At 37.8% G+C, this 20,307-nt stretch overlaps 1 protein-coding gene and 31 non-coding genes across 32 annotated transcripts in view; all 32 read right to left on the minus strand.

Annotated features, from left to right (window-relative positions):
* The window catches only part of LOC150089966 (tyrosine aminotransferase-like), a 142,788-nt gene that overhangs the window by 53,703 nt on the left and 68,778 nt on the right, over nucleotides 1–20,307 (minus strand). The window lies entirely within an intron of this gene.
* Nucleotides 1,693–1,765, minus strand: TRNAM-CAU (transfer RNA methionine (anticodon CAU)). The gene has a single exon. It is a non-coding gene; the product is annotated as a tRNA-Met (tRNA).
* TRNAM-CAU (transfer RNA methionine (anticodon CAU)) lies at nucleotides 1,984–2,056 on the minus strand. The gene has a single exon. It is a non-coding gene; the product is annotated as a tRNA-Met (tRNA).
* Nucleotides 2,275–2,347, minus strand: TRNAM-CAU (transfer RNA methionine (anticodon CAU)). The gene has a single exon. It is a non-coding gene; the product is annotated as a tRNA-Met (tRNA).
* TRNAM-CAU (transfer RNA methionine (anticodon CAU)) lies at nucleotides 2,565–2,637 on the minus strand. Its single transcript has one exon. It is a non-coding gene; the product is annotated as a tRNA-Met (tRNA).
* On the minus strand, nucleotides 2,983–3,055 carry TRNAM-CAU (transfer RNA methionine (anticodon CAU)). The gene has a single exon. It is a non-coding gene; the product is annotated as a tRNA-Met (tRNA).
* On the minus strand, nucleotides 3,274–3,346 carry TRNAM-CAU (transfer RNA methionine (anticodon CAU)). Its single transcript has one exon. It is a non-coding gene; the product is annotated as a tRNA-Met (tRNA).
* TRNAM-CAU (transfer RNA methionine (anticodon CAU)) lies at nucleotides 3,847–3,919 on the minus strand. Its single transcript has one exon. It is a non-coding gene; the product is annotated as a tRNA-Met (tRNA).
* Nucleotides 4,135–4,207, minus strand: TRNAI-UAU (transfer RNA isoleucine (anticodon UAU)). The gene has a single exon. It is a non-coding gene; the product is annotated as a tRNA-Ile (tRNA).
* TRNAM-CAU (transfer RNA methionine (anticodon CAU)) lies at nucleotides 4,843–4,915 on the minus strand. The gene has a single exon. It is a non-coding gene; the product is annotated as a tRNA-Met (tRNA).
* On the minus strand, nucleotides 5,134–5,206 carry TRNAM-CAU (transfer RNA methionine (anticodon CAU)). The gene has a single exon. It is a non-coding gene; the product is annotated as a tRNA-Met (tRNA).
* Nucleotides 6,248–6,320, minus strand: TRNAM-CAU (transfer RNA methionine (anticodon CAU)). Its single transcript has one exon. It is a non-coding gene; the product is annotated as a tRNA-Met (tRNA).
* Nucleotides 6,539–6,611, minus strand: TRNAM-CAU (transfer RNA methionine (anticodon CAU)). The gene has a single exon. It is a non-coding gene; the product is annotated as a tRNA-Met (tRNA).
* TRNAM-CAU (transfer RNA methionine (anticodon CAU)) lies at nucleotides 6,828–6,900 on the minus strand. The gene has a single exon. It is a non-coding gene; the product is annotated as a tRNA-Met (tRNA).
* On the minus strand, nucleotides 7,243–7,315 carry TRNAM-CAU (transfer RNA methionine (anticodon CAU)). The gene has a single exon. It is a non-coding gene; the product is annotated as a tRNA-Met (tRNA).
* On the minus strand, nucleotides 7,536–7,608 carry TRNAM-CAU (transfer RNA methionine (anticodon CAU)). Its single transcript has one exon. It is a non-coding gene; the product is annotated as a tRNA-Met (tRNA).
* Nucleotides 7,827–7,899, minus strand: TRNAM-CAU (transfer RNA methionine (anticodon CAU)). The gene has a single exon. It is a non-coding gene; the product is annotated as a tRNA-Met (tRNA).
* On the minus strand, nucleotides 8,249–8,321 carry TRNAM-CAU (transfer RNA methionine (anticodon CAU)). The gene has a single exon. It is a non-coding gene; the product is annotated as a tRNA-Met (tRNA).
* Nucleotides 8,540–8,612, minus strand: TRNAM-CAU (transfer RNA methionine (anticodon CAU)). The gene has a single exon. It is a non-coding gene; the product is annotated as a tRNA-Met (tRNA).
* TRNAM-CAU (transfer RNA methionine (anticodon CAU)) lies at nucleotides 8,831–8,903 on the minus strand. Its single transcript has one exon. It is a non-coding gene; the product is annotated as a tRNA-Met (tRNA).
* TRNAM-CAU (transfer RNA methionine (anticodon CAU)) lies at nucleotides 9,121–9,193 on the minus strand. Its single transcript has one exon. It is a non-coding gene; the product is annotated as a tRNA-Met (tRNA).
* TRNAM-CAU (transfer RNA methionine (anticodon CAU)) lies at nucleotides 9,829–9,901 on the minus strand. Its single transcript has one exon. It is a non-coding gene; the product is annotated as a tRNA-Met (tRNA).
* TRNAM-CAU (transfer RNA methionine (anticodon CAU)) lies at nucleotides 10,120–10,192 on the minus strand. The gene has a single exon. It is a non-coding gene; the product is annotated as a tRNA-Met (tRNA).
* TRNAM-CAU (transfer RNA methionine (anticodon CAU)) lies at nucleotides 12,094–12,166 on the minus strand. The gene has a single exon. It is a non-coding gene; the product is annotated as a tRNA-Met (tRNA).
* On the minus strand, nucleotides 12,509–12,581 carry TRNAM-CAU (transfer RNA methionine (anticodon CAU)). Its single transcript has one exon. It is a non-coding gene; the product is annotated as a tRNA-Met (tRNA).
* On the minus strand, nucleotides 12,800–12,872 carry TRNAM-CAU (transfer RNA methionine (anticodon CAU)). The gene has a single exon. It is a non-coding gene; the product is annotated as a tRNA-Met (tRNA).
* TRNAM-CAU (transfer RNA methionine (anticodon CAU)) lies at nucleotides 13,223–13,295 on the minus strand. Its single transcript has one exon. It is a non-coding gene; the product is annotated as a tRNA-Met (tRNA).
* On the minus strand, nucleotides 13,514–13,586 carry TRNAM-CAU (transfer RNA methionine (anticodon CAU)). The gene has a single exon. It is a non-coding gene; the product is annotated as a tRNA-Met (tRNA).
* On the minus strand, nucleotides 13,805–13,877 carry TRNAM-CAU (transfer RNA methionine (anticodon CAU)). The gene has a single exon. It is a non-coding gene; the product is annotated as a tRNA-Met (tRNA).
* Nucleotides 14,098–14,170, minus strand: TRNAM-CAU (transfer RNA methionine (anticodon CAU)). Its single transcript has one exon. It is a non-coding gene; the product is annotated as a tRNA-Met (tRNA).
* On the minus strand, nucleotides 14,389–14,461 carry TRNAM-CAU (transfer RNA methionine (anticodon CAU)). The gene has a single exon. It is a non-coding gene; the product is annotated as a tRNA-Met (tRNA).
* Nucleotides 18,892–18,964, minus strand: TRNAM-CAU (transfer RNA methionine (anticodon CAU)). Its single transcript has one exon. It is a non-coding gene; the product is annotated as a tRNA-Met (tRNA).

Raw genomic sequence — 20,307 nt, forward strand, 5'->3', positions numbered from 1 at the left:
TCAAAATAAAAATTTTAATTGGTTACCTTTGTGCACAATCTGGAGGGCCATTTCGGAAAGCGGCTGGAATCCTGAGCCCGGCTTCAAACGATGCTCCAAAATATAGTTATATTAAAATTTACATAAAATTTGCGTATGCTAGGGAGATTAGATGTTCCATAGTTCTGATTCACTTAATATTGATTGAAACAAGAAAGTATTTATTAAAACTGTCGCAGTTAGAATTTTTAATAAAAACAGATCAATGCAAGGAAGTTTTCATTAATTCAGAATAATGAAGGGGGAAAAATCAAATTTCGCCCCACGTGAGGATTGAACTCTCGACTTTCAGATTATGAGACTGACGCGATGCCTACTGCGCTACTGAGGCTGTGGATGTTGACGATTTGGAATAAACTAACTGAGAGCCAAGCAGAAATTGGTTACCTTTGTGCACAAACTGGAGGGCCATTTCGGAAAGCGGTTGGAATCCTGAGCCCGGCTTCACACGATGCTCCAAAATTTAGTTATATTAAAATTTACATAAAATTTGCACACGATAGGAATAATGAAGGGGAAAAAACTAAATTCTGCCCCAGATAAGGATTGAACTCATGACCTTCAGACTATGAGACTGACGCGCTGCCTACTTCGCTATTGAGGTTGTGGATGTTGATGATTTGAAATAAACTAACTGAGAGCCAAGCAGAAATAGTCAAAATAAAAATTTTAATTGGTTGCCTTTGTGCACAATCTGAAGGGCTATTTCGGAAAGCGACTGGAATTATGAGCCCAGCTTCAAACGATGCTCCAAAATTTAGTTATATTAAAATTTACATAAAATTTGCGTATGCTAGGGAGATTAGATATTCCATAGTTCTGATTCACTTAATATTGATTGAAACAAGAAAGTATTTATTAAAACTGTCGCAGTTAGAATTTTTAATAAAAACAGATCAATGCAAGGAAGTATTCATTAATTCAGAATAATGAAGGGGGAAAAATCAAATTTTGCCCCACGTGAGGATTGAACTCACGACCTTCAGATTATGAGACTGACGTGATGCCTACTGCGCTACTGAGGCTGTGGATATCGACGATTTGGAATAAACTAACTGAGAGCCAAGCAGAAATTTGCACACGATAGGAAGATTAAATGTTGCCTAATCCTGATTTCACTTAATATTGACTGAAACATGAAAGTATTTATTAAAACTGCCGCAGCTAGAATTTTTAATAAAAACAGATCAACGCAATGAAGTTTACATTAATTCAGAATAATGAAGGGGAAAAAATCAAATTCTGCCCCAGGTGAGGATTGAACTCACGACCTTCAGATTATGAGACTGACGCGCTGCCTACTGAGGCTGTGGACGATTTGAAATAAACTAACTGAGAGCCAAGCAGAAATATTCAAAATAAAAATTTTAATTGGTTGCCTTTGTGTACAATCTGAAAGTCCATTTCGGAAAGCGACTGGAATCCCGAGCCAGGCTTCAAACGATGCTCCAAAATTTAGTTATATTAAAATTTACATAAAATTTGCACACGATAGGAAGATTAAATGTTGCCTAATCCTGATTTCACTTAAAATTGACTGAAACAAGAAAGTATTTATTAAAACTGTCGCAGTTAGAATTTTTAATAAAAACAGATGAATGCAATGAAGTTTACATTAATTCAGAATAATGAAGGGGAAAAAAAATCAAATTCTGCCCCAGGTGAGGATTGAACTCACGACCTTCAGATGATGAGACTGACGCGCTCCCTACTGCGCTACTGAGGCTGTGGATGTTGACGATTTGGAATAAACTAACTCAGAGTCAAGCAGAAATTTGCACACGATAGGAAGATTAAATGTTGCCTAATCCTGATTTCACTTAATATTGACTGAAACAAGAAAGCATTTATTAAAACTGTCGCAGTTAGAATTTTTAATAAAAACAGATCAATGCAAGGAAGTTTTCATTAATTCAGAATAATGAAAGGGGAAAAATCAAATTTTGCCCCACGTGAGGATTGAACTCACGACCTTCAGATTATGAGACTGACGCGATGCCTACTGCGCTACTGAGGCTGTGGATGTTGTCGATTTGGAATAAACTAACTGAGAGCCAAGAAGAAATTTGCACAAGATAGGAAGATTAAATGTTGCCTAATCCTGATTTCACTTAATATTGACTGAAACATGAAAGTATTTATTAAAACTGCCGCAGTTAGAATTTTTAATAAAAACAGATCAACTCAATGAAGTTTACATTAATTCAGAATAATGAAGGGGAAAAAATCAAATTCTGCCCCAGGTGAGGATTGAACTCACGACCTTCAGATTATGAGACTGACGCGCTGCCTGCTGCGCTACTGAGGCTGTGGACGATTTGAAATAAACTAACTGAGAGCCAAGCAGAAATATTCAAAATAAAATTTTTAATTGGTTACCTTTGTGTACAATCTGAAGGGCCATTTCGGAAAGCAGCTGGAATCCTGAGCCCAGCTTAAAACCGATACTCCACAATTTAGTTATATTGAATTTTACATAAAATTTGCACACAATAGGAATAATGAAGGGGGAAAAAATCAAATTCTGCCCCAGGTGAGGATTGAACTCACGACCTTCAGATTATGAGACTGACGCGCTGCCTACTGCGCTACTGTGGCTGTTCATGATTTGGAATGAACTAACTGAGATCCAAGCAGAAATATTCAAAATAAAAATTTTAATTGGTTGCCTTTGTGTACAATCTGAAAGTCCATTTCGGAAAGCGACTGGAATCCCGAGCCAGGCTTCAAACGATGCTCCAAAATTTAGTTATATTAAAATTTACATAAAATTTGCACACGATAGGAAGATTAAATGTTGCCTAATCCTGATTTCACTTAAAATTGACTGAAACAAGAAAGTATTTATTAAAACTGTCGCAGTTAGAATTTTTAATAAAAACAGATGAATGCAATGAAGTTTACATTAATTCAGAATAATGAAGGGGAAAAAAAATCAAATTCTGCCCCAGGTGAGGATTGAACTCACGACCTTCAGATGATGAGACTGACGCGCTCCCTACTGCGCTACTGAGGCTGTGGATGTTGACGATTTGGAATAAACTAACTCAGAGTCAAGCAGAAATTTGCACACGATAGGAAGATTAAATGTTGCCTAATCCTGATTTCACTTAATATTGACTGAAACAAGAAAGCATTTATTAAAACTGTCGCAGTTAGAATTTTTAATAAAAACAGATCAATGCAAGGAAGTTTTCATTAATTCAGAATAATGAAAGGGGAAAAATCAAATTTTGCCCCACGTGAGGATTGAACTCACGACCTTCAGATTATGAGACTGACGCGATGCCTACTGCGCTACTGAGGCTGTGGATGTTGTCGATTTGGAATAAACTAACTGAGAGCCAAGAAGAAATTTGCACAAGATAGGAAGATTAAATGTTGCCTAATCCTGATTTCACTTAATATTGACTGAAACATGAAAGTATTTATTAAAACTGCCGCAGTTAGAATTTTTAATAAAAACAGATCAACTCAATGAAGTTTACATTAATTCAGAATAATGAAGGGGAAAAAATCAAATTCTGCCCCAGGTGAGGATTGAACTCACGACCTTCAGATTATGAGACTGACGCGCTGCCTACTGAGGCTGTGGACGATTTGAAATAAACTAACTGAGAGCCAAGCAGAAATATTCAAAATAAAAATTTTAATTGGTTACCTTTGTGTACAATCTGAAGGGCCATTTCGGAAAGCAGCTGGAATCCTGAGCCCAGCTTAAAACCGATACTCCACAATTTAGTTATATTAAATTTTACATAAAATTTGCACACAATAGGAATAATGAAGGGGGAAAAAATCAAATTCTGCCCCAGGTGAGGATTGAACTCACGACCTTCAGATTATGAGACTGACGAGCTGCCTACTGCGCTACTGAGGCTGTTGACGATTTGGAATAAACTAACTGAGAGCCAACCAGAAATAGTCTAAATAAAAATTTTAATTGGTTACCTTTGTGGACAATCTGGAGGGCCATTTCGAAAGCGGCTGGAATCCTGAACCCGGCTTCAAACGATGCTCCAAAATTTAGTTATATTAAAATTTATATAAAATTTGCACACAATAGGAATAATGAAGGGGGAAAAAATCAAATTCTGCCCCAGGTGAGGATTGAACTCACGACCTTCAGATTATAAGACTGACGCGCTGCCTACTGCGCTACTGAGGCTGTTGACGATTTGGAATAAACTAACTGAGAGCCAACCAGAAATAGTCTAAATAAAAATTTTAATTGGTTACCTTTGTGGACAATCTGGAGGGCCATTTCGAAAGCGGCTGGAATCCTGAACCCGGCTTCAAACGATGCTCCAAAATTTAGTTAAATTAAAGTTTACATAAAATTTGCGTATGCCAGGGAGATTAGATGTTCCATAGTTCTGATTCACTTAATATTGATTGAAACAAGAAAGTATTTATTAAAACTGTCGCAGTTAGAATTTTTAATAAAAACAGATCATTGCAATGAAGTTTTCATTAATTCAGAATAATGAAGGGGGAAAAAATCAAATTCTGCCACAAGTGAGGATTGAACTCACGACTTTCAGATTATGAGACTGACGCGCTGCCTACTGCGCTACTGAGGCTGTGGATGCTGACGATTTGGAATAAACTAACTCAGAGCCAAGCAGAAATTTGCACACGATAGGAAGATTAAATGTTGCCTAATCCTCATTTCACTTAATATTGACTGAAACAAGAAAGTATTTATTAAAACTGTCGCAGTTAGAATTTTTAATTAAAAGAGATCAATGCAATGAAGTTTACATTAATTCAGAATAATGAAGGGGAAAAAAAATCAAATTCTGCCCCAGGTGAGGATTGAACTCACGACCTTCAGATTATGAGACTGACGCGCTGCCTACTGCGCTACTGAGGCTGTGGATGTTGCCGATTTGGAATAAGCTAACTCAGAGCCAAGCAGAAATTTGCACACGATAGGAAGATTAAATGTTGCCTAATCCTCATTTCACTTAATATTGACTGAAACAAGAAAGTATTTATTAAAACGGTCGCAGTTAGAATTTTTAATAAAAACAGATCAACGCAATTAAGTTTACATTAATTCAGAATAATGAAGGGGAAAAAATCAAATTCTGCCCCAGGTGAGGATTGAACTCACGACCTTCAGATTATGAGACTGACGCGCTGCCTACTGCGCTACTGAGGCTGTGGCTGTTGACGATTTGGAATAACTAACTGAGAGCCAAGCAGAAATAGTCAAAATAAAAATTTTAATTGGTTACCTTTGTGCACAATCTGGAGGGCCATTTCGGAAAGCGGCTGGAATCCTGAGCCCGGCTTCAAACGATGCTCCAAAATATAGTTATATTAAAATTTACATAAAATTTGCGTATGCTAGGGAGATTAGATGTTCCATAGTTCTGATTCACTTAATATTGATTGAAACAAGAAAGTATTTATTAAAACTGTCGCAGTTAGAATTTTTAATAAAAACAGATCAATGCAAGGAAGTTTTCATTAATTCAGAATAATGAAGGGGGAAAAATCAAATTTTGCCCCACGTGAGGATTGAACTCTCGACTTTCAGATTATGAGACTGACGCGATGCCTACTGCGCTACTGAGGCTGTGGATGTTGACGATTTGGAATAAACTAACTGAGAGCCAAGCAGAAATTGGTTACCTTTGTGCACAAACTGGAGGGCCATTTCGGAAAGCGGTTGGAATCCTGAACCCGGCTTCACACGATGCTCCAAAATTTAGTTATATTAAAATTTACATAAAATTTGCACACGATAGGAATAATGAAGGGGAAAAAACTAAATTCTTCCCCAGATAAGGATTGAACTCATGACCTTCAGACTATGAGACTGACGCGCTGCCTACTTCGCTATTGAGGTTGTGGATGTTGATGATTTGAAATAAACTAACTGAGAGCCAAGCAGAAATAGTCAAAATAAAAATTTTAATTGGTTGCCTTTGTGCACAATCTGAAGGGCTATTTCGGAAAGCGACTGGAATTATGAGCCCGGCTTCAAACGATGCTCCAAAATTTAGTTATATTAAAATTTACATAAAATTTGCGTATGCTAGGGAGATTAGATGTTCCATAGTTCTGATTCACTTAATATTGATTGAAACAAGAAAGTATTTATTAAAACTGTCGCAGTTAGAATTTTTAATAAAAACAGATCAATGCAAGGAAGTTTTCATTAATTCAGAATAATGAAGGGGGAAAAATCAAATTTTGCCCCACGTGAGGATTGAACTCACGACCTTCAGATTATGAGACTGACGCGATGCCTACTGCGCTACTGAGGCTGTGGATATTGACGATTTGGAATAAACTAACTAAGAGCCAAGCAGAAATTTGCACACGATAGGAAGATTAAATGTTGCCTAATCCTGATTTCACTTAATATTGACTGAAACATGAAAGTATTTATTAAAACTGCCGCAGCTAGAATTTTTAACAAAAACAGATCAACGCAATGAAGTTTACATTAATTCAGAATAATGAAGGGGAAAAAATCAAATTCTGCCCCAGGTGAGGATTGAACTCACGACCTTCAGATTATGAGACTGACGCGCTGCCTACTGCGCTACTGTGGCTGTTCATGATTTGGAATGAACTAACTGAGATCCAAGCAGAAATATTCAAAATAAAAATTTTAATTGGTTGCCTTTGTGTACAATCTGAAAGTCCATTTCGGAAAGCGACTGGAATCCCGAGCCCGGCTTCAAACGATGCTCCAAAATTTAGTTATATTAAAATTTACATAAAATTTGCACACAATAGGAATAATGAAGGGGGAAAAAATCAAATTGTGCCCCAGGTGAGGATTGAACTCACGACCTTCAGATTATGAGACTGACGAGCTGCCTACTGCGCTACTGAGGCTGTTGACGATTTGGAATAAACTAACTGAGAGCCAACCAGAAATAGTCTAAATAAAAATTTTAATTGGTTACCTTTGTGGACAATCTGGAGGGCCATTTCGAAAGCGGCTGGAATCCTGAACCCGGCTTCAAACGATGCTCCAAAATTTAGTTATATTAAAATTTACATAAAATTTGCGTATGCCAGGGAGATTAGATGTTCCATAGTACTGATTCACTTAATATTGATTGAAACAAGAAAGTATTTATTAAAACTGTCGCAGTCAGAATTTTTAATAAAAACAGATCATTGCAATGAAGTTTTCATTAATTCAGAATAATGAAGGGGGAAAAAATCAAATTCTGCCACAAGTGAGGATTGAACTCACGACCTTCAGATTATGAGACTGACGCGCTGCCTACTGCGCTACTGAGGCTGTGGAGGCTGACGATTTGGAATAAACTAACTGAGAGCCAAGCAGAAATTTGCACACGATAGGAAGATTAAATGTTGCCTAATCCTGATTTCACTTAATATTGACTGAAACAAGAAAGTATTTATTAAAACTGCCGCAGTTAGTATTTTTAATTAAAAGAGATCAATGCAATGAAGTTTACATTAATTCAGAATAATGAAGGGGAAAGAAAATCAAATTCTGCCCCAGGTGAGGATTGAACTCACGACCTTCAGATTATGAGACTGACACGCTGCCTACTGCGCTACTGAGGCTGTGGATGTTGCAGATTTGGAATAAGCTAACTCAGAGCCAAGCAGAAATTTGCACACGATAGGAAGATTAAATGTTGCCTAATCCTGATTTCACTTAATATTGACTGAAACAAGAAAGTATTTATTAAAACTGTCGCAGTTAGAATTTTTAATAAAAACAGATCAACGCAATGAAGTTCACATTAATTCAGAATAATGAAAGGGAAAAAATCAAACTCTGCCCCAGGTGAGGATTGAACTCACGACCTTCAGATTATGAGACTGACGCGCTGCCTACTGCGCTACTGAGGCTGTGGCTGTTGACGATTTGGAATAACTAACTGAGAGCCAAGCAGAAATAGTCAAAATAAAAATTTTAATTGGTTACCTTTGTGCACAATCTGGAGGGCCATTTCGGAAAGCGGCTGGAATCCTGAGCCCGGCTTCAAACGATGCTCCACAATTTAGTTATATTAAAATTTACATAAAATTTGCACACGATAGGAAGATTAAATGTTGCCTAATCCTGATTTCACTTAATATTGACTGAAACAAGAAAGTATTTATTAAAACTGTCGCAGTTAGAATTTTTAATAAAAACAGATGAATGCAATGAAGTTTACATTAATTCAGAATAATGAAGGGGAAAAAAATCAAATTCTGCCCCAGGTGAGGATTGAACTCACGACCTTCAGATGATGAGACTGACGCGCTCCCTACTGCGCTACTGAGGCTGTGGATGTTGACGATTTGGAATAAACTAACTCAGAGTCAAGCAGAAATTTGCACACGATAGGAAGATTAAATGTTGCCTAATCCTGATTTCACTTAATATTGACTGAAACAAGAAAGCATTTATTAAAACTGTCGCAGTTAGAATTTTTAATAAAAACAGATCAATGCAAGGAAGTTTTCATTAATTCAGAATAATGAAAGGGGAAAAATCAAATTTTGCCCCACGTGAGGATTGAACTCACGACCTTCAGATTATGAGACTGACGCGATGCCTACTGCGCTACTGAGGCTGTGGATGTTGACGATTTGGAATAAACTAACTGAGAGCCAAGCAGAAATTTGCACACGATAGGAAGATTAAATGTTGCCTAATCCTGATTTCACTTAATATTGACTGAAACATGAAAGTATTTATTAAAACTGCCGCAGTTAGAATTTTTAATAAAAACAGATCAACTCAATGAAGTTTACATTAATTCAGAATAATGAAGGGGAAAAAATCAAATTCTGCCCCAGGTGAGGATTGAACTCACGACCTTCAGATTATGAGACTGACGCGCTGCCTGCTGCGCTACTGAGGCTGTGGACGATTTGAAATAAACTAACTGAGAGCCAAGCAGAAATATTCAAAATAAAAATTTTAATTGGTTACCTTTGTGTACAATCTGAAGGGCCATTTCGGAAAGCAGCTGGAATCCTGAGCCCAGCTTAAAACCGATGCTCCACAATTTAGTTATATTAAATTTTACATAAAATTTGCACACAATAGGAATAATGAAGGGGGAAAAAATCAAATTCTGCCCCAGGTGAGGATTGAACTCACGACCTTCAGATTATGAGACTGACGAGCTGCCTACTGCGCTACTGAGGCTGTTGACGATTTGGAATAAACTAACTGAGAGCCAACCAGAAATAGTCTAAATAAAAATTTTAATTGGTTACCTTTGTGGACAATCTGGAGGGCCATTTCGAAAGCGGCTGGAATCCTGAACCCGGCTTCAAACGATGCTCCAAAATTTAGTTAAATTAAAGTTTACATAAAATTTGCGTATGCCAGGGAGATTAGATGTTCCATAGTTCTGATTCACTTAATATTGATTGAAACAAGAAAGTATTTATTAAAACTGCCGCAGTTAGAATTTTTAATAAAAACAGATCACTGCAATGAAGTTTTCATTAATTCAGAATAATGAAGGGGGAAAAAATCAAATTCTGCCACAAGTGAGGATTGAACTCACGACTTTCAGATTATGAGACTGACGCGCTGCCTACTGCGCTACTGAGGCTGTGGATGCTGACGATTTGGAATAAACTAACTCAGAGCCAAGCAGAAATTTGCACACGATAGGAAGATTAAATGTTGCCTAATCCTCATTTCACTTAATATTGACTGAAACAAGAAAGTATTTATTAAAACTGTCGCAGTTAGAATTTTTAATTAAAAGAGATCAATGCAATGAAGTTTACATTAATTCAGAATAATGAAGGGGAAAAAAAATCAAATTCTGCCCCAGGTGAGGATTGAACTCACGACCTTCAGATTATGAGACTGACGCGCTGCCTACTGCGCTACTGAGGCTGTGGATGTTGCCGATTTGGAATAAGCTAACTCAGAGCCAAGCAGAAATTTGCACACGATAGGAAGATTAAATGTTGCCTAATCCTCATTTCACTTAATATTGACTGAAACAAGAAAGTATTTATTAAAACTGTCGCAGTTAGAATTTTTAATAAAAACAGATCAACGCAATTAAGTTTACATTAATTCAGAATAATGAAGGGGAAAAAATCAAATTCTGCCCCAGGTGAGGATTGAACTCACGACCTTCAGATTATGAGACTGACGCGCTGCCTACTGCGCTACTGAGGCTGTGGCTGTTGACGATTTGGAATAACTAACTGAGAGCCAAGCAGAAATAGTCAAAATAAAAATTTTAATTGGTTACCTTTGTGCACAATCTGGAGGGCCATTTCGGAAAGCGGCTGGAATCCTGAGCCCGGCTTCAAACGATGCTCCAAAATATAGTTATATTAAAATTTACATAAAATTTGCGTATGCTAGGGAGATTAGATGTTCCATAGTTCTGATTCACTTAATATTGATTGAAACAAGAAAGTATTTATTAAAACTGTCGCAGTTAGAATTTTTAATAAAAACAGATCAATGCAAGGAAGTTTTCATTAATTCAGAATAATGAAGGGGGGAAAATCAAATTTTGCCCCACGTGAGGATTGAACTCTCGACTTTCAGATTATGAGACTGACGCGATGCCTACTGCGCTACTGAGGCTGTGGATGTTGACGATTTGGAATAAACTAACTGAGAGCCAAGCAGAAATTGGTTACCTTTGTGCACAAACTGGAGGGCCATTTCGGAAAGCGGTTGGAATCCTGAGCCCGGCTTCACACAATGCTCCAAAATTTAGTTATATTAAAATTTACATAAAATTTGCACACGATAGGAATAATGAAGGGGAAAAAACTAAATTCTGCCCCAGATAAGGATTGAACTCATGACCTTCAGACTATGAGACTGACGCGCTGCCTACTTCGCTATTGAGGTTGTGGATGTTGATGATTTGAAATAAACTAACTGAGAGCCAAGCAGAAATAGTCAAAATAAAAATTTTAATTGGTTGCCTTTGTGCACAATCTGAAGGGCTATTTCGGAAAGCGACTGGAATTATGAGCCCGGCTTCAAACGATGCTCCAAAATTTAGTTATATTAAAATTTACATAAAATTTGCCTATGCTAGGGAGATTAGATGTTCCATAGTCTGATTCACTTAATATTGATTGAAACAAGAAAGTATTTATTAAAACTGTCGCAGTTAGAATTTTTAATAAAAACAGATCAATGCAAGGAAGTTTTCATTAATTCAGAATAATGAAGGGGGAAAAATCAAATTTTGCCCAACGTGAGGATTGAACTCACGACCTTCAGATTATGAGACTGACGCGATGCCTACTGCGCTACTGAGGCTGTGGATATTGAAGATTTGGAATAAACTAACTGAGAGCCAAGCAGAAATTTGCACACGATAGGAAGATTAAATGTTGCCTAATCCTGATTTCACTTAATATTGACTGAAACATGAAAGTATTTATTAAAACTGCCGCAGCTAGAATTTTTAATAAAAACAGATCAACGCAATGAAGTTTACATTAATTCAGAATAATGAAGGGGAAAAAATCAATTCTGCCCCAGGTGAGGATTGAACTCACGACCTTCAGATTATGAGACTGACGCGCTGCCTACTGAGGCTGTGGACGATTTGAAATAAACTAACTGAGAGCCAAGCAGAAATATTCAAAATAAAAATTTTAATTGGTTACCTTTGTGTACAATCTGAAGGGCCATTTCGGAAAGCAGTTGGAATCCTGAGCCCAGCTTAAAACCGATACTCCAAAATTTAGTTATATTAAATTTTACATAAAATTTGCACACAATAGGAATAATGAAGGGGGAAAAAATCAAATTCTGCCCGAGGTGAGGATTGAACTCACGACCTTCAGATTATGAGACTGACGCGCTGCCTACTGCGCTACTGTGGCTGTTCATGATTTGGAATGAACTAACTGAGATCCAAGCAGAAATATTCAAAATAAAAATTTTAATTGGTTGCCTTTGTGTACAATCTGAAAGTCCATTTCGGAAAGCGACTGGAATCCCGAGCCCGGCTTCAAACGATGCTCCAAAATTTAGTTATATTAAAATTTACATAAAATTTGCACACAATAGGAATAATGAAGGGGGAAAAAATCAAATTGTGCCCCAGGTGAGGATTGAACTCACGACCTTCAGATTATGAGACTGACGAGCTGCCTACTGCGCTACTGAGGCTGTTGACGATTTGGAATAAACTAACTGAGAGCCAACCAGAAATAGTCTAAATAAAAATTTTAATTGGTTACCTTTGTGGACAATCTGGAGGGCCATTTCGAAAGCGGCTGGAATCCTGAACCCGGCTTCAAACGATGCTCCAAAATTTAGTTATATTAAAATTTACATAAAATTTGCGTATGCCAGGGAGATTAGATGTTCCATAGTTCTGATTCACTTAATATTGATTGAAACAAGAAAGTATTTATTAAAACTGTCGCAGTCAGAATTTTTAATAAAAACAGATCATTGCAATGAAGTTTTCATTAATTCAGAATAATGAAGGGGGAAAAAATCAAATTCTGCCACAAGTGAGGATTGAACTCACGACCTTCAGATTATGAGACTGACGCGCTGCCTACTGCGCTACTGAGGCTGTGGAGGCTGACGATTTGGAATAAACTAACTGAGAGCCAAGCAGAAATTTGCACACGATAGGAAGATTAAATGTTGCCTAATCCTGATTTCACTTAATATTGACTGAAACAAGAAAGTATTTATTAAAACTGTCGCAGTTAGAATTTTTAATAAAAACAGATCAACGCAATGAAGTTCACATTAATTCAGAATAATGAAAGGGAAAAAATCAAACTCTGCCCCAGGTGAGGATTGAACTCACGACCTTCAGATTATGAGACTGACGCGCTGCCTACTGCGCTACTGAGGCTGTGGCTGTTGACGATTTGCAATAACTAACTGAGAGCCAAGCAGAAATAGTCAAAATAAAAATTTTAATTGGTTACCTTTGTGCACAATCTGGAGGGCCATTTCGGAAAGCGGCTGGAATCCTGAGCCCGGCTTCAAACGATGCTCCACAATTTAGTTATATTAAAATTTACATAAAATTTGCACACGATAGGAAGATTAAATGTTGCCTAATCCTGATTTCACTTAATATTGACTGAAACAAGAAAGTATTTATTAAAACTGTCGCAGTTAGAATTTTTAATAAAAACAGATCAATGCAATGAAGTTTACATTAATTCAGAATAATGAAGGGGAAAAAAAATCAAATTCTGCCCCAGGTGAGGATTGAACTCACGACCTTCAGATGATGAGACTGACGCGCTCCCTACTGCGCTACTGAGGCTGTGGATGTTGACGATTTGGAATAAACTAACTCAGAGTCAAGCAGAAATTTGCACACGATAGGAAGATTAAATGTTGCCTAATCCTGATTTCACTTAATATTGACTGAAACAAGAAAGCATTTATTAAAACTGTCGCAGTTAGAATTTTTAATAAAAACAGATCAATGCAATGAAGTTTTCATTAATTCAGAATACTGAAGGGGGAAAAATGAAATTCTGCCCCAGGTGAGGATTCAACTCACGACCTTCAGATTATGAGACTGACGCGTTGCCTACTGCGCTACTGAGGCTGTGGATGGTGACGATTTGGAATAAACTAACTCAGAGTCAAGCAGAAATTTGCACACGATAGGAAGATTAAATGTTGCCTAATCCTGATTTCACTTAATATTGACTGAAACAAGAAAGCATTTATTAAAACTGTCGCAGTTAGAATTTTTAATAAAAACAGATCAACGCAATGAAGTTTACATTAATTCAGAATAATGAAGGGGAAAAAATCAAATTCTGCCCCAGGTGAGGATTGAACTCACGACCTTCAGATTATGAGACTGACGCGCTGCCTACTGCGTTACTGAGGCTGTGGCTGTTGACGATTTGGAATAACTAACTGAGAGCCAAGCAGAAATAGTCAAAATAAAAATTTTAATTGGTTACCTTTGTGCACAAACTGGAGGGCCATTTCGGGAAGCGGCTGGAATCCTGAGCCCGGCTTCATACGATGCTCCAAAATTTAGTTATATTAAAATTTACATAAAATTTGCACACGATAGGAATAATGAAGGGGAAAAAACTAAATTCTGCCCCAGGTGAGGATTGAACTCACGACCTTCAGACTATGAGACTGACGCGCTGCCTACTGCGCTACTGAGGCTGTGGACGATTTGAAATAAACTAACTGAGAGCCAAGCAGAAATATTCAAAATAAAAATTTTAATTGGTTACCTTTGTGTACAATCTGAAGGGCCATTTCGGAAAGCAGCTGGAATCCTGAGCCCAGCTTAAAACCGATACTCCAAAATTTAGTTATATTAAAATTTACATAAAATTTGAACACAATAGGAATAATGAAGGGGAAAAAAAATCAAATTCTGCCCCAGGTGAGGATTGAACTCACGACCTTCAGATTATGAGACTGACGCGCTGCTTACTGCGCCACTGAGGTCGTGGCTGTTGACGATTTGGAATAAACTAACTGAGAGCCAAGCAGAAATAGTCAAAATAAAAATTTTAATTGGTTACCTTTGTGCACAATCTGGAGGGCCATTTCGAAAGCGGCTGGAATCCTGAGCCCGGCTTCAAACGATGCTCCAAAATTTAGTTATATTAAAATTTACATAAAATTTGCGTATGCCAGGGAGATTAGATGTTGCATAGTTCTGATTCACTTAATATTGATTGAAACAAGAAAGTATTTATTAAAACTGTCGCAGTTAGAATTTTTAATAAAAACAGATCATTGCAATGAAGTTTTCATTAATTCAGAATAATGAAGGGGGAAAAATCAAATTCTGCCACAGGTGATGATTGAACTCACGACCTTCAGATTATGAGACTGACGCGCTGCCTACTGCGCTACTGAGGCTGTAGATGTTGACGATTTGGAATAAACTAACTGAGAGCCAAGCAGAAATTTGCTTGATTGATTGATTTTTTTTTGATTTGGTAGTTGTTGGCGCATCGGCTTCTGTGGCCATATTGCACCTCCCAAGGTTTTTGCAGTACTTTGATCCAAGCCCGAGGCGGGAATCGAACCCGCGACCTTTGGGTTGCCGGGCAGGTACTTTACCCACTCGGCTAGCCCGGTCGGCTGCAGAAATTTGCACACGATAGGAAGATTAAATGATGCCTAACGACTTCACAAGCCTCATTCGGCAGAAAAAGAAAGTGTCTTGGCAGAACCTTGTGACAACCACTGGTAACGCAGATCCTTGGGGGATCGTTTATCGCATTGTTATGAACAAGCTGCCCAGGGGAGAGATGTTAAATGCAACCCTGACTCCTGATGGCAATCCAACACACACATGGGCTGAATCCATGAATAATATTCTGAATGCCCTACTTCAGACTGATGAGAGCCCCCTCAATGATGAACAAAAGCAAATTAAACAAGACAACCAGGCCTTCTCCAACAATAAAATAGAACCTCCTTTCACCTCTGAGGAAATGAACAAAGCACTTGACAGAACAAAAATGAATAAATGCCCTGGTCATGATAATATTGAGGTTGAGGTCATCAAGAAAGCAGCAACACATCTCCCAAACCACCTATTAGCACTATTCAACAAATGCCTTGCGAAAGGAATTTTCCCTGATTCTTGGAAACAGGCAGTGCTTCGACTCATCCTAAAAGGTCCAGATAAAGATCCTACTCTACCCAAATCTTACCGCCCCATTGCTCTTCTCCCGGTCTTGGGAAAGGTAATGGAGCGGCTGCTTCAATCCAGATTATCCACCTACTACCAGACAGCCAACTTAGACTCTCCAAAGCAGTATGGCTTTAAGCCAGGATGCTCCACTGAAGATGCTATGAACAATCTGCTCAACACAGCAAACTCAACCACAGAAAAATATCTACTGGCTATTTCCATTGACTTTGCTGGTGCCTTCGATTCCATCTGGTGGCCCAGCATTGTCAGGAGATTACGTCAAATCAATATTCCACTCAACCTCTACCGCTGTCTCCAGAACTACCTGTTCAACCGCTCAGTCACTGTTCAAACAAATTTTCAGAAAACCTCCCGACCAGTTGTTAGAGGGTGTCCACAGGGCTCGGTTCTTGGGCCCTACTTCTGGAACTTGATACTAGATGAATTTCTTCTTATGGATTTGTGTCCTGTGGACTGCATGGCCTATGCAGATGACCTCATCCTCCTTATCAAAGCTGATTCTAGAACTCAGCTTGAGCAAATTGCCTCCCCTCCTTAACGATCCTCCAAAATTGGGTAAACAACCACAAGTTAGTCATCTCTGGGGAAAAAACGAAGACTATCCTCCTCAAAGGATCCTTGGACATAAGAAGACCACCCCAAATTAAAATCTCTGGGCAGACATTGCAACTCAAAACAGAACTAAAATATCTAGGAGTAACCTTCGACTCCCGATTAACATTCTTACCTCATCTTAATTACCTCTCCAATAAAATACGTCGTTATACTGCCATGATCGTAAGAATTAGCAGAGCAGACTGGGGTTTGAAGAGGAGGACTCTCATGCTACTTTATAAAACCATCTTCTTACCAGCTGTGTGCTATGGTGCAGCCATATGGTTCCCTCGTGCCATCATTGCACGTAATAAAGCAAAGCTACATACAATTCAACGCAATATCCTACTCACTGTGACTAGAGCATGCCGCACAGTCAGTAATCCTGCCCTGCAGGTCTTAGCAGGCACTCTTCCTCTGGACCTGGAGGTTATTCGTCGCGGCCTTGCATACCGCATAAAGAGAGGAATTCCCACCACCATTCTGGATATAACACTCGATCTAGCCAACGATCCAAAAAACGAAATGAAACAGATTTACTCTAAGCTCTTCCAGCATTGGCAAAGATCTTGGGAGCAAACAACCAAAGGTGAAACAACTAAAAGATTTCTTCCACAAGTTATGATAACTGCACCAAAACCTCCTCCGTGGTACTCACCAGGCCTTCACGTCTCCTTCTTCCTCACTGGTCATGGATCGTTTCGGGCCAAGCTGCATGCCCTGGGTCTCACCGATTCTCCTCTCTGCACATGCGGTGACAATGAAGACTGGATTCACCTCATGTATAATTGCCCTCTTTATGATTTACCCAGAAGTCTCCTAATCACCAAAACTGGAAATATACCCAGTGGGCAGGAACACCTCTACATAATTGACGAAACCAACTACAAAGCCTTCACTACTTTTGCCCAGACTGTATTTGAAATGCGTCAAATTCACCTACAGCAAACTGTTCAACGCACCCCCATCTTATAATGAACCCAAAACTCAATTCACAGAACATATCCTGAATGGAATCAAAGAAAACACAAATAGAATATTGATCTTTGTCATGACCTAACAGGAATCTCTCGACGTTCACAAAGGTAGCTATCTGACAAACCCACGAACGCAAAAAGGACTTTTCTACAATAGCCACAAGAACTCCAAGCAATCCTTGAGCTTCATGAATCCATGTGCCTCCTCTCATCCCCTAAGAGAAGATTATTCAAGTCCCAGTGTGGGACACTGCTCATTGCCTACAAGTCACCCTTGGATGAAGAAGATTAAATTGCTTGACACTGGGCCCCTTGCCCATTGTGGGACCCACTCACTTGCTGGCACCTCTTCTCTTCAAGGTGTATGACGATATCTGATTTTCCTACTTGTGCAGGAACTCATATAAATACTCCTCTGGGAGTGGGACTGGCATTTGACTTATCAAATGCAGGATCATGCTATTAGGCAATCTGACTTTGTGGGTCACTTGACCTCACAACCTTTTCTCTTCTTCCTGAGGTAGGGTGGGCTCCCCCCTGGGGGTGCCCACCCTCTTCTGCTTACCTTCTTTCTTCCCCTCAATCTCTCACCCCTTCTCCTCTTTCAAAAAAAAAATATATATATATATTTTTTTATTTATTTATTTATTAATTTTTTATATTTATTTATTTATTTATTAATTTTTTATTTTTATTTATTTTTATTTATTATTTTTTTTTTATTTTTTTTTTATTTTTATTATTATTATTTTTATTTTTTTATTATTATTATTAATTTTTTTATTAATTTTTATTATTTTATTATTATTATTTTTTTTTTTTATTTATTTTATATTATTTATTATTTATTTTTATTTATTTTTTTTTTATTTTATTTTTATTTTTTTTTTTCGGCCCTCCCTGGGGAGCTCAGGCTAACCCCAGGGTCGGCCAGCCAGAGTTCTCTTTCCACATACCTGGTCCGGCTCCCAGTGCCAGTGACGGTAACTAGCAGTCTGTGGTGTTCCACAGACCCTAGGCTAAGCGGCCAGATGAACAACATAACCCGCACTAAGCAAACATGAACATACACTAACATATGATATCTGGCCTTGACAGTACTGTACTGTCTTACTTCACAAGAGATTCAAATGTGGAGTTGTGCGAAAGCACCGGTGCCGCTTGTCAAAAAACACTATGTCACTATGTCACTATGTTGCCTAATCCTGATTTCACTTAATATTGACTGAAACAAGAAAGTATTTATTAAAACTGCCGCAGTTAGAATTTTTAATAAAAACAGATCAATGCAATGAAGTTTACATTAATTCAGAATAATGAAGGGGAAAAAAAAAAATCAATTTTTTGCCCCAGGTGAGGATTGAACTCACGACCTTCAGATTATGAGACTCACGTGCTGCTTACTACGCTACTGAGGCTGTGGACGATTTGAAATAAACTAACTGAAAACAAAGCAGAGATATTCAAAATAAAAATTTTAATTGGTTACCTTTGTGTATAATCTGAAGGGCCATTTCGGAAAGCAGATGGAATCCTGAGCCCAGCTTAAATCCGATACTCCAAAATTTAGTTATATTAAAATTGACATAAAATTTGCACACAATAGGAATAATGAAGGGGAAAAAATCAAATTCTGCCCCAGGTGAGGATTGAACTCACGACCTTCAGATTATGAGACTGACGCGCTGCCTACTGCGCTACTGAGGCTGTGGATGTTGACGATTTGGAATAAACTAACTGAGATCCAAGCAGAAATATTCAAAATAAAAATTTTAATTGGTTGCCTTTGTGTACAATCTGAAGGTCCATTTCGGAAAGCGACTGGAATCCTGAGCCCGGCTTCAAACGATGCTCCAAAATTTAGTTATATTAAAATTTACATAAAATTTGCACACAATAGGAATAATGAAGGTGGAAAAATCAAATTCTTCCCCAGTTGAGGATTGAACTCACGACCTTTAGATTATGAGACTGACGCGCTGCCTACTGCGCTACTGAGGCTGTGGTGCTGATGATTTGGAATAAATTAACTGAGAGCCAACCTGAAATATTCAAAACAAAAATTTTAATTGGTTACTTTTTGTGCACAATCTTAAGGGCCATTTCGGAAAGGGCCCGGATGGTTTACCCCTTTAAAAAGACATTGAAATCATCTGTTATTCAGTTATAAGTACTTCCTTATTGTTTCTCATATTTTTCCGTGTTTTCCGTAGTTCCAATCCCAGTTTGTAGTTCTTTTTCTATTCTCATTTTCTAATTTAACTTTTTAACAACACTATCAATATAAATATATATACATATATATACAGTGTTGCTAGTGGCCGCTCGTGACTGTGATGTTTGGGGGTGCTGCATCTTAAAAGTTACATTAAATTGCCTTTGTTATAAAACATGTAGACATGCACAGTAATAATAAGGCGCAAGTTAAAAATACTACAAAACATTAAGTAGACATTTACCATTAACCGACTTGAACTTTTATTTAAAAACAAAATCCATTCTTCGGTTTTTATTTGTTGAAAATAGATTAATAACTTTTTCATTCAATTTTGGTACACTGTTGACCAAGCTTTTCTCTATTGAAAACATTGCTTGAGCATTTAGCCTTTCCTGATTCATACTCGTAGTGTTCCTTTAAAATGTTTTTATTCCTTTTAATGTCGAATGGCAGCGTTCGGGCTCTGAAGTAGTCATTGGAATGGTCAAAAGAACTTTTATGAGTTTTGTAAGTTCATGAAGAACTTCAGCTACATTATTTTCTGAGATAAATTTCAGCAAGTCAGTTATTTTGCAATAATTGTAGATCATGTCTGCTATAGAAAACTTGTAATTCCGTAAGAAGTTTTTCTCTTTCAATCATGGGATATATTCCTCAGTAGTCTCCCGTACCTCTTCCAATGGCAATTTAGTACGAAAATACAAAGTTCTCCTAGTTAAACAATTTAGCAGCAATTAATTGCTTTGTAAAAGAATATCTCTCACCTATTTCAACACATATTGTCGCATACTTCCTTCGCTTCAATAATGAGTGTTTTTGAAGGATTTTCACG

This window comes from Mastigoproctus giganteus, chromosome 2 (genome assembly GCF_048544385.1).
Source record: "Mastigoproctus giganteus isolate SK-2022 chromosome 2, ASM4854438v1, whole genome shotgun sequence".
In the NCBI taxonomy this organism is placed as follows: domain Eukaryota; kingdom Metazoa; phylum Arthropoda; class Arachnida; order Uropygi; family Thelyphonidae; genus Mastigoproctus; species Mastigoproctus giganteus.